The sequence below is a fragment of the Cebus imitator genome, unplaced genomic scaffold (genome assembly GCF_001604975.1).
Source record: "Cebus imitator isolate Cc_AM_T3 unplaced genomic scaffold, Cebus_imitator-1.0 Scaffold0, whole genome shotgun sequence".
Classification (NCBI taxonomy): Eukaryota; Metazoa; Chordata; class Mammalia; order Primates; family Cebidae; genus Cebus; species Cebus imitator.
Genome location: NW_016107315.1, coordinates 6,129,041 through 6,147,142, shown reverse-complemented (window position 1 = coordinate 6,147,142; position 18,102 = coordinate 6,129,041). Strand labels below are relative to the sequence as shown.

General features: G+C 39.9%; 1 protein-coding gene across 44 annotated transcripts in view; it reads right to left on the bottom strand.

The window, feature by feature from the left end:
- MAP4 (microtubule associated protein 4) overlaps positions 1 to 18,102 on the bottom strand; it is a 227,820-nt gene that overhangs the window by 150,914 nt on the left and 58,804 nt on the right. The window contains exon 1 of one of the 44 annotated variants that reach the window (XM_037728246.1): positions 14,730 to 14,754. The exons of 41 other annotated variants lie outside the window; for them this stretch is intronic. The gene's annotated coding sequence lies outside the window, so the exon portion shown is untranslated. Of the gene's footprint in view, positions 1 to 7,535; positions 7,645 to 14,729; positions 14,755 to 18,102 lie in introns of those variants that run through there. 2 more of the 44 variants (XM_017516128.2, XM_017517793.2) reach the window with 2 other exon arrangements.

Here is an 18,102-nt window from a genome sequence, read left to right as displayed (position 1 = left end):
AAAAAAAAAAAAAAAAAAAAAAAAAAAAAATTGCCACCTGGACACCTTGAGCTCCTCCTACCTTTATGTCAATAGTCTAAGAAGGGAGTTACAGTGTTGGCTGAGGTGACTGACCCAGGCTATCAAGATGAAATCAGTCCACAACTCTACAACGGAGGTAAGGAAGTAAATGTATAGAATACAGGTAATCGATTATCTCTTAGTACTACCATGTCCTGTGATTAAGGTCAATGCGAAACTACAACAGCCCAATCCAGGCAGGAGTACGAATGAACCAGGTCCTTCAGAAATGAAGGTTTGGGTCACTCCACCAGGCAAAAACCATGACCTGCTGGGGTGCTTGCTGAAGGCAAAGTTAATACAGAACGGGTAGTAGAAGAAGGTAGTCCTCAATACCAGCTATGACCACGTGACCAGTTGCAGAAATGAGGACTGTAACTGCCATGAGTATTTCCTCCTTTTGTTCAAAACATGTTTATGTATGTGTACACTTGTACTAATATCTCCACTATGTATTTCTTTTTCCTTTATCATATGAAATCAATAAATCTTACGCCACATCAGCATTTAAGTATTGTTAACTTTATGTAATAATGTTTGGCTTGGGGATTGGTGTATTTCCGGTTGTACGAAGGATAGGTGTATTACGTTAGGCATAATTATGACCTTATTATTGTCTTTATGTGAAGATTACATATGATCTCAGGAGATATGTATGGGTTCAAGTTGACAAGAGGTGGACTTGTAATGGTTAATACTGAGTGTCAACAACTTCATTGGATTGAAGGATGCAATATTGATCCTGGGTGTGTCTGTGAGGGTGCTGCCAAAGGAGATTAACATTTGAGTTAGTGGGAAGGCAGGCCCATCCTTAATTGAATGGGCACCATTTAATCAGCCGCCAGCAAATATAAAGCAGGCAGAAAAACGTGAAAAGGTGAAATGGGCCTAGCCTCCCAGCCTACATCTTTCTCCTGTGCTGAAATCTTCCTGCATTCAAACATCAGATTCCAAGTTCTTTAGTTTTGGGACTTGGACTGGCTCTCCTTGCTCCTCAGCTTGCAGACAGCCTATTGTGGGATGTTGTGATCATGTATGTCAATACTTAATAAACTCCCCTTTGGAGATATATCCTATTAGTTCTGTTTCTCTAAAAGAATCTTGACTGATACAACTAGTGTGTGGCTAGTGACAAAAACTGATAGCTTTACTGCCAAAGGGGATCCTGTGGCATGACAGAACTGTTGTCCACAGCAAATAGCATCTCACACTACTGGAATTATGAATTCCACTATTTGCATAACGACTGCTGAATTCAGAATTTAGCAGTTTTTCTGAAGGAACCATAAATAGAAATTTAGTGGTTCCTACAGTAGGTACTGGACGTGGTAGCCCACACCTGTAATTCCAGCACTTTGGGAGGCCAAGGCAGGCGGATCACTTGCGGCCAGGAATTCGAGACCAACATGGTAAAATTCCATTCTACTAAAAATATAAAAATTAGCTGAGTGTTAATTTTTATTATTTAGGTGGTACATGCTTGTAATCCCAGCTACTCAGGAGGCTGAAGCAGGAAAATCAATTGAACCCAGGAGGCAGAGGCTGCAGTGAGCCAACATCATTCCACTGCACTCCAGCCTGCGTGACAGAGCAAGACTTTGTCAAAAAAATAAATAAATAAATAAGTTCCCATAGTAGTAGCGGTGGTACACCTCTGACCCATTTACAACAGATGAATGTGGATGGGAAGCCCTATTCTATACTCATCCAGCCTATTTTACATATAGAGTATTATTGTAACTCCAGATTAACAAGGGAAAATGCTGAGAAATGAGTTCATTAAAGTTTTTAAAAGTCTAACAAATTATCATGTCAAGAGGTTCCACGAAAAGTAACTGCTTTTCCCTATTCTGTCTCTGACAACTATTATTACTAGTTATCCTTTGAGAGCTGTTATAAACCAAAAACTGAAAAGGATGTCTATAACTAGTTTTCATAGAGGCAGGAAGCAAACAAATGTCTAGGCAGATAGGGGCGGTTCAGTGAAACCCAACCTTCAATCCAGAAACTGTCCTAGGTAAATCCTTGAATCAGATTGAGAACTTGCCTTCCCATGTACTGTACTTTCCTCTGATTGATCCCCATCGTTCACCTACTTAACTTGGACCTACCCTTTCCTAATAGGTTTTCTACATTGTCCTGCCCACCTTTGAGTGGTGTCTTTGCTTTGACCTTTTTTGCATACTCACAAACCAATCAGCACACACTTCCCATTCTGAGCCCATAAAGAGCCCCAGGTTCAGCCATACTGCAGAACTTTCCTGTCTTCGGAGAGCAGAACCACCCACTGCGTTCTGTCTTTTTGCTAAGAGCTTTCCTTTTGCTTAATAAATTCTACTCCACTAACTCTTTGATGTCTGCGTGCCTAATACTTCCTGCTCATGCGACAAGAACCTGGACCTAGTTGAGCTAAGGAGCAAAAATCCTATATTAGCTAGCTTCACTGTCAAAGAGAACTTAAAAGGACATCTGTGCCATCCTTAACAACATACCATAAAAGCCCAGTAAATTTAATTTTCCTGAGAAATACATAGTGACATTTACATGATACAATCTACTCAAAACTTTTCCTAATTTAAGGCACAGGGTAAAAATACAGACAAAAACACCAATACAGTTTAAATATCACTTATCAGAATGCAGATTATCAAAGGGCAGCTTTTATCCATTGTAATCTTTCCCCTACCCAACCCTCAGCACCCCCCCACACACACACATACACACACACTCCCAGATGACTTCCTGGGCTGTGCCTGGTTCATGGAATATGAACAGTGGCTAAAATTCAGCCTAAGAGGGTAAAACTGATAGCAAATTATACAATTGGAAAGTGGGAAGGTCATAAGGCTATGAGTGCATCTAGCTAGCCACTTAGTAACTTTATTTCATCAACAGTTAAGCTCTTCTTTACTTGTCACCACACATAAATAGAATATGATTTTTAAACACAAACATAGGGCCAGGCACAGTGGCTCATGCCTGTAATCCCAGCACTTTGGGAGGCTGAGGCAGGCGGGTCACCTGAGGTCAGGAGTTCAAGACCAGCCTGACCAACACGGAGAAACCCTATCTCTACAAAAAATACAAAGTAAGCCAGGCCGGTGATGCATGCCTGTAATCCCAGCTACTTGGGAGGCTGAGGCAGAAGAATCGCTTGAACCCAGGAGGTGGAGGTTGCAGTGAGCTGAGTTCGAGCCATTGCACTCCAACCTGGGCAACAAGAGCAAAACTCTGTTGCAAAAAACAAACAAACAAACAAAAAACACGGACACAGACACAGACACAGACACACACACACACACACACACCCCTCTCATGGAAAATGATCCTAGAAAGCTAATACTAGTGTTATCTTTCAAGTTAAAGTACTGTGTTTTTTTTTTCCCCAGAAATTCCCAGTTTTCAATAAAGAGATTATCCAATTTTTATACTTATTCTATTCTGAAACATGTATAAGTAAAATTCTTTTTAAATGCTCTATAGATGTTAAACTGGTTTTTCAACTATTCCAGAATTAATTTTAATAAATTCATGTATGAATTTCATTGCATACAGAATCATTTGAAGTTACTTATGATTCAGTTATGTCTTAAATGCTTAGTTATATATTTTATGGACAAAAGGACATGATACTATTATTTTCAAATCTGGATATTCAGGAGGCTCAAAAATGTACCCTTGTGAATGAGAAGCATTTACTCTAAAAAAAAGGCAAAAATAAAAAAAAAAACCTCTCATTGACCATTTATACCATTCCTCTTCCATCCATACAGATAATAAAGTTAACTTTAAATAGATTGTGAGTAAGAGTCAAGAGAATTTGAAAGCTGTGTACAGAAGTTCCTATACTTTACTGAAGCACTGGTTTAATCTGACACTCACTGTGGCCTTGAATGAGTCACCTTTCGGGGCTGAGTTCTCTAATCTGTAAAATGAGAGTGTTACGTTAAATGTTTACTGAGGTTGATTATTCTGTCAGCTGCTTGTAGTTTGGCTGCATCATTTCAGTTGGCTATAAACTTTCTAAGACCCTCAATGTGAATATGAACAACTATTATTTCATATTATTATTTCATATATCAAGTAGTCCCAATTATTATTATTATTTTTGGTACAGAGTTTCACTCTTGTTGCCCAGGCTGGAGTGCAATGGCACAATCTCAGCTCACTGCAACCTCCACCTCTCGGGTTCAAGCAATTCTCCTGCCTCAGCCTCCTGAGTAGCTGGGATTATAGGCATGCACCATCATGCCCGGCTAATTTTTGTATTTTTACTATAGAGATGGGGTTTCTCCATGTTGGTCAGGCTGGTCTTGAACTCCTGACCTCAGGTGATCCACCTGCCTCGGCCTCCCAAAGTGCTGGGATTACAAGGCATGACCCACCGTGCCCAGCCTAAGTAGTCTCAATTATAAATGGGTTGAGGTTTATTAAAAAACAAAAGCTTGGCCGGGTGTGGTGGCTTACACCTGTAATCTCAGCACTTTGGGAGACTGAGGCAGGTGGATCACGAGATCAGAAGATTGAGACCATCCTGGCCAAAATGGTGAAACCCCGTCTCTACTAAGAATACAAAAATTAGCTGGGTGTGGTGGTGCATGCCTATAATCCCAGCTACTCGGGAAGCTGAGGCAGGAGAACCACTTGAACCCAGGAGATGGAGGTTGCAGTGACACTCCAGCCTGGCGACACAGTGAGACTCCATTTTCAAAAAACAAATAAACAAAAAACAAAACAAAAAAAACAAAAGAACAAATTCACTAGTGCATGGTGCCCTGCTTGAGCCAATCTGACTGAAGCTTAAGAAACTCCACCCAGTTCGGGCTAACATCAAAGGAGATTGAACACCCCTCTGCCAGAAAATAAGCCCCGTTTTATCTAACCAGGCACCAAGGGAACACACAGTTTTCAAGCACAGCAATGTGTACATCTGATCTTTCATTCTGGCAACATGCCTGAAGTGAAACTATTCAGTGAGCAGCGTTTTTGAAAAAAGGTAAACAAAAAAAATAAAAAAAAAAAAAAAAAAAAAAAAAAAAAAAAAAAGAAAAAAGAAAAAAATAATAAATAAAAATAAAGAAAAAAGGTAAACTAAGGCAAGAAGCAACTACATGGCATGATGATGAAGTACTCTCTTGATTACTTCACTGTTAAGAGCTAGGTGCACATAAACAGGAAATAAGAATATATGATGAGGTCATAGCACTTTCTCTGTTGTATGTTTTACTTTGGATAGTTCACAAACTCTGGAATTACTGTACTAAAAATATTTTACTGGTCTATACAGTGTTCCTATCTAACTTAATGATACAGAAGTTCTGAATAACTTTTTAAGCTCCACGAAGTCCTCCTGAAAATTTTAGGTCATTCGCATCTAGAGCCACTCACTCGCGGTCTGTGCTCATTCTGTCTGATGAGAAATTGGCAATCTGGTTTACCAGTGGCCTGTTGCTGTCTCTGTCCTCTTCTACTTACTCCTGGAAAGGTGCTGGTATGGGAGCTAAAATGAACCCATGAAAAGCTAGAACAGAGCTTGGGAAAGATGACAAAATCCCATCTCTACAAAAACATGCAAAAATTAGCCAGGTATGGTGGCACATGCCAGTAGTCCCAGCTAGTCAGGAGGCTGAGGTGGGAGGACTGATTGAGCCCAGGAGGTTGAGGTTGCAGTGAATCATTATTGCAGCACAGCACTCTAGTGTGGGCAACAGAGTGAGAGCCTGACGAAAGAAAAGGAAAGAAGAAAACCAAGAACAGAAGCCTAACTCTCACCACATTCACTTTTCTAACCACTATAGTACTTTCATTTTACTGTGTCACATTAGCCAAATTTCTACTAAGATTCATTTGCAGTAGCCAACATTCTCTTTTCAAAAGTATAGAATCCTATTTCTTAATTTAAAAGTGGGTAAGAAAACGTACACCCCAGGAAAGACCACTATTCATCCCAGAGATGGCCGTATTGAAGATGTCTGAGTTTTCGGTTCTGGTGTGAAAATGAAAAATACTCTGGCAACATGGGAACTTTCAGGGAATAAAGCAGATATGGATATAGTATTAAAGAAGGGAGAGGGCACACAGGCCCGGGAGCCCTAGGAGGCAAAAGAAAGGGAGTTAATACAATGCCAAAGACAAGCTTGGTTATCTTTCAAAATACTGTCTCCTGTCAGTTTCAGAAGAAAGGAAGAAACTTCATTCTCAGTGACTTGGACTACTTTAGAAACAAAGTTATCATTTATAACATTGTTTCTTTGAGGCAAACATATTTTGAGTTCCAAACAACCCATTTAATAAACTTTTAATAATTATTATTAAAGGTAGAATACTGCTTATAATGCTCACTTATGTTTTCTCTATGATTGACAGCCTGTCCTTTTTGGTAGGGGGTTATGGACAAGGCACAGAACCGTAAAGATATCTGGGTTAATATTTTCTTTTACGCTGTTTGCTTCTGCATGACATTTAAATGACAGAGAATTCTAAAGCCAACACTAAGCTGCTATTCTAGGACACTAGTGAGAATGCTGTGGTCAAAATACAGTGCTTGTTCCTCAGGCTTGAAAGGAACCGCACGTTGCAGCCAGTGTGGGAGATCATTTATAATCTTGAGATGGATACAGGTATAGCCTGCTTCATAATAATTTCATATTCAACATCAGATTTTTTTAGTATGCCTAGCAGGTTTTTAGTTACTAAATGGTAACTTTATTCCCCAAATTTGTTTTTTACTGAACTTCTTTCAGAGGCCTGTTACACAGCAATCCGAACTTGTTATTTTTAATTTATTTAGCCACAAAACCTTGATTTATACTTTCAAGCATATATTTCACTTAAAAATAAATCTTTAGCAAGGATGTCTATAGGAATCAACTACCTCTGAATGCCTCTAGGTATTAAAAATAAATAAATAAGAAAAAAAAAGAGGAATCAACTACCAACTTAAACAGTTCACAGACATATATAATTCCTCAGACAAATCTGAATTTCTCCTGCTCCTCCATGAAACAAGACTTGCAGATAGCAACAGACAACTGAAGAAGATCTTGACTATCCAAGCAATAAACTCCAAATCCCCTGTAGAATATATTAACTGTCGACCCCTAGGTTCCTCCCTACACAGTTCAAGGACAACAGCTGTGCTATTACAAACTGATGGAATTTCCAGGCTTGGCAGAGTTCTGTTCATAACCACCATTTGTGCTGTTCATCATAGGATTAGCAACAGCAGAGAGCCCTTGATTGCTAGAATAGCTGAGGCCATCACACAGCTACATTCCTACATGAAAGAACACACTGATAACAGGTTTAAAGAAGTTACATTTTACTTTCATGTAGTTACCAAAGAGTCCCCCCCATCCTGCTATTTAAGGGAGCCCTGTCCTTTGGATATAAAAATACTGTATACACTTGCACATACATATTCACATATATAAAACCTTGCATCACAAAGCTAAAAGCGTAGCTTGCTTACTTACAGTAACTATCCAGGCAGCTTGCGTTCGGTCCTGACTAAATGCATTTTGGATCAGGCACCTGCCTTCAATATTTCTGTCCAAATGAATTTCAATCTATTTATTCAGGAAGAATACACTAGATACCTCCCACTGTCAGCCATGTGATACAGGCAGCATGATGTCTGAAGTCTGGTTATGTAGGCCAAAATAAGAAATGACAATGACACAGCACTTATATTTCTGATATCACCATCCTTAAGGATGAATCTTCAATTTTATCTGAATGTTTAAATAAGTAAAGCTTTAAAAGAGTCTCAATAATACCTAATTGCTCAAAAATTTTGAAAAAGAGCCGTTTTTAAAACTTTACATTTATCCCACTTCCTTCCTCTAATTAACACAGAAAAACATACAATCTATATCAATCCAAAAATCATTTCCTACCACATACGATATCTAAAGGTTTTTTTGTTTTTTTTTTTTTTTTTTTTTTTTTTTTCCTTTTAAGACAGAGTCTCAGCCTGTTGCCCAGGCTGGAGAGTGCAGTGGCATGATCTTGGCTCACTGCAACCTCCACCTCCTGGGTTCAAGTGATTCTCCTGCATCAGCCTCCTAAGTAGCTGGGATTGCAGGTGTGTGCCACCACACCTGGCTAATTTTTGTATTTTTAGTAGAGATGAGGTTTCACCATGTTGGTCAGCCTGGTCTCAAACTCCTGGCCTCAAGTGATCCACTCACCTCAGCCTCCCAAAGTGTTGGGATTACAGGCATGAGCCACCATGCCCGGCTCTAAAGGCTTTTTAAAAAACACCAGTTCAAATGATCTGGGATCCAATCCCCTCACTTTAATAGGTGAAAAAAAATGAGAAATGGAAAAAACAAGTAACTTATAAATGAGGCTGGGACAAAGGATCAGGCCAAAAGAGCCAGAGAACAACAAAAACAGAAGCAGAGAGTGACAAAATAAGTAAAATCTTGTAGTTTTATATTTCTGCTTTTATCTAACACATTGACATCACTGTACTTAAAATACCTTTTGAATTATACCTGCTTATATATACCTTTACCTACCTACTGCTTATAAATACCTATCTTTTCTTCTTTAAGGAGGGAGAGGCAGGCAGGATGAATCCTGAACATCAGGAAAACATTCCAGCTAATCTAAAGGGACCCCAAGGCCGGGTGCAGTGGCACATGCCTATAATCCCAGCACTTTGGGAGGCCAGAGCAGGTGGATCACCTGAGGTCGGGAGCTTGTGACTAGCCTGACTAACATGGTGAAACCCAGCCTCTACTAAATAAAAAAAAAATTAGCCAGGAGTGGTGGCACATGCCTGTAATCTGAGCTACTTAGGAAGTTTAGACAAGAGCATCCCTTGTACCTGGGAGGCAGAGGTTGCAGTGAGCCGAGATCATGCCATTGCACTCCAGCCTGGGCAACAAGAGGGAAACTCTGTCTCAAAAAATAAATAAATACATGGACCTCAATGCTCACATTTTTTGTGTGTGTGTAAATCCAAACTCTTTCATGTGATATCAAGGCTGACTGAGAATACTCAGTCCTATCACATACCATAATCATTAGCAACTTTCCATGTGAGGTCTATCCATATGAGGTCTCCCTACAATTTAGTCACATGGAACCACCTGCCATCTGATATTATCACTGTATACCCTTTGCTCATTTGTTCTCCACACCTGAACTTATCTTCCCTCCCTCCTCATTTGTGAAAGTCTTGAAATCAAGGTCCACATCAATTATCTTATTGCCTTTTCTGTTACTTCTTCTTTCTCCTAGTGCTATTCAGAACTAATTCACCATCTGTATTTGTAACAGTAGAGTCTGGTCTATATGGTAGTTCAGTGGTCCCCAAACCTCTTTGGCACCAAGAACAGGTTTCATGGAAAACCATTTTTCCATAGATAGTGGGAGACGTGGGGATGGGGGAGAGATGGTTTTGGGATCAAACTGTTCCACCTCAGATCATCAAGCATTAGATTCTCATAGGAGCATGCAACCTATATCTCTCGCATGCACAGTTCACAATAGGGTTCGTTTCACGCTCCTATGAGAATCAAAAGCCACTGCTGATCTAACAGAAGGCAGAATTCAGGAAGTAATGCTGGTTCAAGTGCCACTCACTTCCTGCTGTGCAGCCCAGTTCCTAACTGGCCATGGACTAGTACCAGTCTGCAAACCAAGGGTTTGGAAAATCCCTACTGTAGTTAGTTATATATACCAGCTCCTATAAACTGCTGGGTCCCAAAGGGGAAGGACCACATCAAAGTGATGTGCACACCTTCTCTGTTCTCTGTAGTGAATTACACGCACAGGAGACAGGCCAAAATGATTTAAAAAAAAAAAAAAAAAAAAAGGCTGGGTGCGGTGGCTCACGCCTGTAATCCCAGCACTTTGGGAGGCTGAGGCAGGCGGAACACAAGGTCAAGAGATCAAGACCATCCTGGCCAACATGGTGAAACCGGGTCTCTACTTAAAAATACAAAAAATAGCTGGGCATGGTGGCATGTGCCTGTGGTCCCAGCTACTCGGGAGGCTGAGGCGGAATAATCGCTTGAACCCAGGAGGCAGAGGTTGCAGTGAGCTGAGATTGCGCCACTGCACTCCAGCCTGGCGATAGAGCAAGACTCTGTCTCAAAAAAAAACCCCAATAAAACAAGGGGCTAAATAAACATTTCTAAAATGACACAATAAGTTATTAGAAATTGAATCTAATTTGAAATTAGTCAAAAGTTCCAAAATTACAAAAACTCTTCAGAACTAGAAAAAGAACAAACAGATTCAAGGTTTGAAGGGTTATCACCAATTAAGAATATCCACCTCAGCCAGGCACAGTGGCTCATGTCTGTAATCCCAACAGTTTGGGGAGGCTGACATGGGTGGATAACGAGGTCAAGAGATCAAGATCATCCTGGCCAACATGGTGAAACCCCATCTCTGCTAAAAAATACAAAAAAAAAAAAAATTAGCTGGGCATGGTGGCGCGTGCCTGTAGTCCCAGCTACTCGGGAGGCTGAAATAGGAGAATCACTTGAACCCAGGAGGTGGAGGTTGCAGTGAGCCAAGATCTCACCACTGCACTCCAGCCAGGCGACAGACTGAGACTCCATCTCAAAATAAATAAAAAAAAAAAATTAGCTGGGCATGGTGGTGTGTGCCTGTAGTCCCAGCTACCCAGGAGGCTGGGGCAGGAGAATCACTTGAACCCAGGAGACAGAGGTTGCAGTGAACTGAGATTGTGCCACTGCACTACAGCCTGGCAACAGAGCAAGACTCTGTCTCAAAAAAAAAAAAAAATTCACCTCATTTCTTCCACTTTCTAAACACAGTTTGTACAAGAGCAAGCATGTTGTCTAGAATCATGGAAAGAAAGCCCATAGGGAACAACCATACAAACCAGCTTTCCATGCTGGTCATCTTATAATTATTAGGCAGAGCAATAAAAATAGCTCTCTCTGCTTTTATAAAAGCATGACATGATGCAATGTGGCAAAAACAAATATTTAAGAGACCAGTTACTGGCCTGGCATGATGGCCCTCACCTGTAATCCTAGAACTTTGGGAGGCCAAAGCAGGGACCACTTGAGCCCAGGAGTTCAAGACTTACCTGGGCAAGATGGCAAGACACCACCTCTACAAAAAAAATTTTTTTTAATTAGCTGGGTGTGGTGGTATTTGGCTGTAGTGCCAGCCTCTCAGGAGGCTGAGGCAGTAGGATTCCTTGAGCCAGAGTTTTAGGATGCAGTGAGCTATGATTATGCAACTGCACTCTGGCCTGGGTAAGAAAGACCATATCTCTGAGAGACAGACAGAGAGAAAGATATCAGCTACTACCATCATTTAATATAATCATATAAATATTAAAACTTTTATAATTATTAAAATATTAAATCTCTATAATTATCAGCTCATATATCTGTCAGAAAGTAGTAAATATATCATGTAACTTTAGGATTACTTAGTGCTGAGGAGATTAGATGAAAGGAACAATAGTAATACTTCATCAGCTCTTAGCTTTTGAGAACTATTTTATTAAAGAAAAAATTCTCTTTTCGCTGGGCATGGTGGTTCATGCCTATAATCCCAGCATTCTAGGAGGCAAAGGCAGGAAAACTGCTTGAACCCAGGAGTTCAAGACCAGCCTGGGCAATGTAGTTCAGACTGTATTTCCATAGAAAACATTTTAAAATTAGCCTGCACACCTGTGGTCGGGGCTACTTGGGAAGCCAAAGCAGGGAACCACTTTGGGAGGCTGAGGTGGGTAGATCACTTGAGGAGGGGAAGGTTGAGGCTATAGTGAGCCGTGATGACACCACTACACTCTAGCCTGGGCTACAGAGAGAGGCCCTGTATTGAAAATAATAGCAAAAGGAAAGAAAAGCTTCTCCCATTAAGCAAAGTGAAGTTTCATTCTATTTTAATATATATCAGTGAAAATGAAGAAAAGTGGAAAGCAGAAGAGGACACAGGAATTTGTGCTGATAATTCTGTAATTTTTTTTTTTTTTGAGACAGAGAGTACAGATGAGGTTTCACCATGCTGGCCAGGCTGGTCCTGACCTCAAGTGATCTGCCTGCCTCAGCCTCCCAAAGTGCTGGGATTACAGGAATGAGCCACCACGCCCAGTCTTTAAATTGTTTATTTACAATGTGTGTCCTACCTGTTTATTTAAAGTATTCCCTTAGACTTGAGTTCCTAGATGGCTATGATAGCATCTTTCTCACCTTTTATCCTGGACATCTAATATAATAAACTTGAAACCTCATAGGCTCTCATTAAATGCACATTTGTCCTGCTAGGTGCATTCTGTTATGTATCATGATACCACCCTTCTCTTGTTGGGGTTGATGTGTGTTCAACTGGAAGCACCCTCATGGCTCTTCTAAGTATTGGTCCTAGGACTATACTATACTTAGCAGGACTAGGGTCGAGTAGTTCAGCTTTTCTGAGCAGAAAAAAGATACAAACGCTATAGGAATGCTTAACAAGCATTTTGTAGTCATGGTCAAAGACCTTAGACATAATACCTTACAGATGATTTCAAAAAGAGGGAGAAAAGCCTAGAAAGTTAAAATGTCATTACTAAATGAAAACTGAACAAGCAAAAGTTGAAGAGATCTTTCATTAACATAACTTTTAATATTTTACCTGAAATACAAGTAAAAATCTGAGTTAAAAGTAAAAAAAATGATGGATCAGGATTATTCAGGGACAGTGTTAAGCAGTATGTTTTCTTTGTTGTTGTTGTTTTGGTTTTTTTAGAGAAAAGTTCTCACTATGTTGCCCAGGCTGGAGTGCCATGGCTAGTCACAGGTGTGCTCATTGTGTACTACAGCCTCAAGCTCCTGGCTCAAGCAATCCTCCAGCCTCAGCCTCCTGGGTAGCTGGGACTAGAGGCATATGCTACTGCACAGAAAATCTCAGTGTTGTTGGTTTTCTCACAGTAAGGACAATCATGACACAGAGAAATCTCATTAAAGTTGATTCTGAGAGTAACCCACAATCGAGGGTCACTGAATTAATCAACAATCTGCCTAATCCATTCAAGATAAAATTCACTGAAATGAAATACAACACAGGATTAATACAACTTAACACTAGAAAGACACTGAATTCCCCCGTTAGGGAGGTAGGTATTTTAGAATCAGTCTACTAGACATAGAATCTGAGGCACAGAATTTTGTGCAAGTGATTTACTAAGGGAGTGCTTTTAGGAGAAACCTAGAAGGCAATGAATCTACTAACGTAATTCACCACATTAACAAATTAAGGAAAGAAACTAAAAGCTCATCTCTCAGAATCAGAAAAGGCTCTGGAAAAAGCAAATTAGGATAGAAGATGCATCCTTTATCTGACAAAGGGTATCTACAAAGAAAAAAAGAAAACTTCCCTCAAACATCATTCCCTTCAGGTTGGATAGAAATGAGAATGTATACTATTGCCATTTCTAATCAATATTCTGCAATGAGCCAAGATAAAACATTAAAAGCATATGGATTGTTTAAAAAAGCATGCATAAGGATTATAAAGTAAAAAAAGAGAATGCATTATTTGCAGGCAACATAACTACATACATAGAAAACTAAACCGATTAGAATCAGTAAATTAATTTAGTAAGGTTGTTGAACTCTAAAATTAAAAGCCCAATTACATTCCTATATATCAGCAAAAACAATCAGAAATTTTTAAAAATTTAAAATACCACTGTGTGCGGTGGCTCACACCTATAATCCTAGCACTTTGGGAGGCCAAGGCTGGCAGATCACTTAAGGCCAGAAGTTTGAGACCAGCCTGGCCAATATGGCAAAACCCTATCTCTACTAAAAATACAAAAATTAGCTGGTCATGGTGGGGGCACACCTGTAAGCCCAGCTACTTGGGAGGCTGAGGCAGAATTGCTTGATCCTGGGAGGTGGAGGTTGCAGTGAGCTAAGACTGACACTGCCCTGTGACCTGGGCAACAGAGCAAGACTCTGTCTCAAAAAAAAAAAAAAAACAAAAAAAAACACCATTTACAATGGCATTTTTAAAATTACCTAGGAGTAATTTAATAAAAGATATCTATGACTGCTACACAGAAAACAAAAAAAATTGAAAGAAATTAAAGACTTAAATAAATCACAGGATCACAATCATAAAACTATGTACTGGAAGACTTGGTATATTAAAGATATCAATTATCCCCAAACTAATTTATAGATTTAACATGATTCCAAGCAAAGTCCAGTAGGTTTTTTCTTTTCAAATCAAACTGAAAAGTTGATCTTAAGTTTATACAGAAACAAAAAAAGCCTAGAACAGCTAAGACAATCTTTGAGAAACAAACTTAGAACTTAAGCTACTAGATATCAAAACTCACTGATGGAGTTAACCATGTGAAAATGCTGAAAACTGGTAAGTTTCTGACCTACTGACTGCAATTTCATATGTTTGAAGTTAAAAATACATAAATACAGTAATGAAGACATTGTGGTAGCAGCACAACCACCAAGAAAGAGTCCAATGTACTCAGTACGCTAAACATCTTTTAAAAAGAGGCTAGCCGGGCGCGGTGGCTCAAGCCTGTAATCCCAGCACTTTGGGAGGCTGAGGCGGGTGGATCACGAGGTCAAGAGATCGAGACCATCCTGGTCAACATGGTGAAACCCCGTCTCTACTAAAAATACAAAAAATTAGCTGGGCATGGTGGCGCGTGCCTGTAATCCCAGCTACTCAGGAGGCTGAGGCAGGAGAATTGCCTGAACCCAGGAGGCGGAGGTTGCGGTGAGCCGAGATCGCGCCATTGCACTCCAGCCTGGGTAACAAGAGCGAGACTCCGTCTCAAAAAAAAAAAAAAAAAAAAAAAAAAAAAAAAAAAGAGGCTAATGCGGCCAGGCATGGTGGCTCATGCCTGTAATCCCCACACTTTGGGAGGCTGAGGTAGGTGGATCACAAGGTCAGGAGTTTGAGACCAGCCTGGCCAATAATGATGAAACCCCGTCTCTACTAAAAATACAAAAAATTAACTGGGCGTGGTGGTGTGCACCTGTAGTCCCAGCTACTCAGGAGGCTGAGGCAGAAGAATCGCTTGAACCCAGGAGGCAGAGGTTGCAGTGGACAGAGATTGCGCCACCGCACTCCAGCCTGGCTGACAGAGCTAGACTCTGTCTCACCAAAAACAAAACAAAACAAAACAAAACAAAAAAAGGCCAATGCAAGAGAAAAGTTTTGAAACAGAACCACATTTATCTAATAAATGTAACATTGCAGAATAGTAGGAGAATTAATGTCCTTTCAGTAAGTGGTGCTGGGCCAAAAGGGTATTTTGAGTTCTACTTTGCAGTAAATGCAAAAAGTAATTCCAGGTGGATGACAGGCCTAAATGTGAACAGCAAAACAACACAGCTTCTAGAAAAGAACATAGCGATTATTTTCATGATCATGGAGGCAGACGAAGAAAACAAATGATGGAGAGAGTAGGGAGACAGGGACAGGAGAAGGAAAAGAGAAAAGCAAAAAGAAGAGGTTGAGGTGGGAGGATCATTTGAGCACAGGAGTTTGAATCCAGCATGGGCAAAGTGGCAAGAAGGGAGGGAGGGAGGGAAATTCCCCACAGCAGTACTTACCAAGTTATAAGAAACAGATGTGCTTCTTATTGCGAATTGTAACTCTAAATTATTTTTTTAAAAATGAAGTGATGCCTTTAAAACTGAGAAAAACTATTTTGAAGCTAGATTTTTACAGCTAACTCATCCATTAAGGGAAGGCTAAAATGGGAAATTCAAACATATAATTTAAAAAACCTTATTTTCCAGGCATTCTTTCTGAAAATGAACTTCAGCACAGACTCCAGGAAATGAAAAATGAACACAGTATCCTATGGAAGCTGCAGTATCCAAGAAATAGTACCATTTGCCTAAGAGAAATAAAATGCAATCCTAGGATGACAATAATGCACTAGATCTAAAAACAACTCTGTCCAAAATTAACCTTTCCACACTGACTTAGACATATGGTGCAAATAGCACATGAAAAAAGGTGCAATTAAAAACAGAGGAGGGGAGCCGTTTACTGAAAGGGAACTACACAACAAAGTATTTAATCCAAGCATAATATAAACTGAATTAGGGCATTATTCTGAGCTAATTATACATTTCAAAGAAACAAGGCTTAGAATTAGAAGACTCTCATCAAATTTACTAACATAGGATGGATCCATAAAAAAAGACGTTTTTTACTTACATACGAAAGAACATGTATAATATACTGTATCAAGAAAGAAAAAGAAAAGAGAAGGAGGCAGAAGGATGGACATGACTCCAAAACAGCAGCTGAAATCAACTAAAAGACTTTTGCTGACTTTCTGAGTTTACCCTTAAGTAGGCAGAAGTCAAAGAGAATTTTGCCTACTCACTGGAATGTGTTTCTCTATTGGTCTGAACGTCTACATGTGCTGACCTTTAAAAGACAGTATAAGGTTTGTCTGTTTTCCCTCCTGCTAGCAGGCTGCTAGACTGGACATGGTGGACAATGACTTTAGCTCTGATGTTGGCTGTATTAAATATTCTATTGTTTTTCTTAAACAAACACTGGGAGATTTTTGCAATCGATGTATTTTTAGTCATTTAAAACTAAGCAAGCTATGACAACATAAAAGACAAATTTAAACCACAAATGAAACTACAAACAAAAATAACAAATACAATCATCTGGGGATGGCAGGGGTCCTAAACATAACAAGCACCAAAGGGCTGCTTTGACTTGCAATACTAAATTCCTTCCAAGAAATTTGGAAGTAAATTCACAGTAACCAAAGATACAAAAAGCAATATGAAACAGGAGAAAATGTTTGGTTGTGAATAGAGTATCAAAAATGGGCTGGCCACACTGGCTCACAACTGTTAATCCCAGCACTTTGGAGGCCGAGGCGGGCAGATCACAAGGTCACAAGATCAAGACCATCCTGGCCAACATGGTGAAACCTCGTCTCTACTAAAAATACAAAAATTAGCTGGGCGTGGTGGTGCACGCCTGTAGTCCCAGCTGCTTGGGAGGCTGAGGCAGAAGAATTGCTTGAACCTGGGAAGCAGAGGTTGCAGTGAACTGAGATTGTGCTACTGCACTCCAGCCTGGTGACAGAGCCAGACTCCAGCTCAAAAAGAAAAAAAGGCCAGGTGTAGTGGCTCACACCTGTAATCCCAGCATTTTGGAAGGCTGAGGCAGGCAGATCACCTGAGGTCAGGAGTTCAAGACCAGCCTGGACAACATGGTGAAACCGTGTCTCTACTAAAAATAAAAAAATTAGCCGGGCGTGATAGCATGCACCTGTAATCCTAGCCACTCAGGAAGCTGAGGCAGGAGAATCGCTTGAACCTGGAGGGCAGAGGTTGCAATGAGCTGAGATTGCGCCATTGCAGTCCAGCCTGGGCAACAGTGTTTGACTCTATCTCAAAAAAAAAAAAAAAAAGCATCAAAAAAAAACGTACAAAATGAAAGGACTGTGGCAAAGACGGGAATTCTGTTTCTTCTTCCTGGGTGCTCAGAAAGACATTTCCTATCTTCCCTTGGAGTCAGAAGTTGAGATCATGTGAGCAGGTTCTTGTCAAAGGAGACTAGCAAGTCTAGTCTCCTTGCTGGTGCTCTTTGCTAACAAAGAACTAAATACAAAGAATCCAACAGAAGACTCCAAGACACTAGATGGAAGGAGTTGAAATTCCTCAATTACATGACAACCACAGGCCAAATGCTCAGACTATGACATGAGCAAGAAATAAACCATTATTAAGTCACTGAAATGCTAGGTATGTTAAACAGAGAGCGTCAATTATCCTAATTAATGGAGATCTTATGTATCTAACATCCTAATTTTACAAATAAGGAAACTGATGAACAATGAGCTTTCCAAAAATTATACTAGTTGGTAGGAGAAACAGGTCTCCTGACTTTCTATTTAGGGATCTTTACATAGTAAAAGACTATTGTGCTACATTTATAAGTAAAAGTTATTATCTCAACATTTGTTCCAAAACCACAAAAAGGCAGTGCAATCATTTCTTTTTTCTTTTCTTTTCTTTTCTTTTTTTTTTTTTT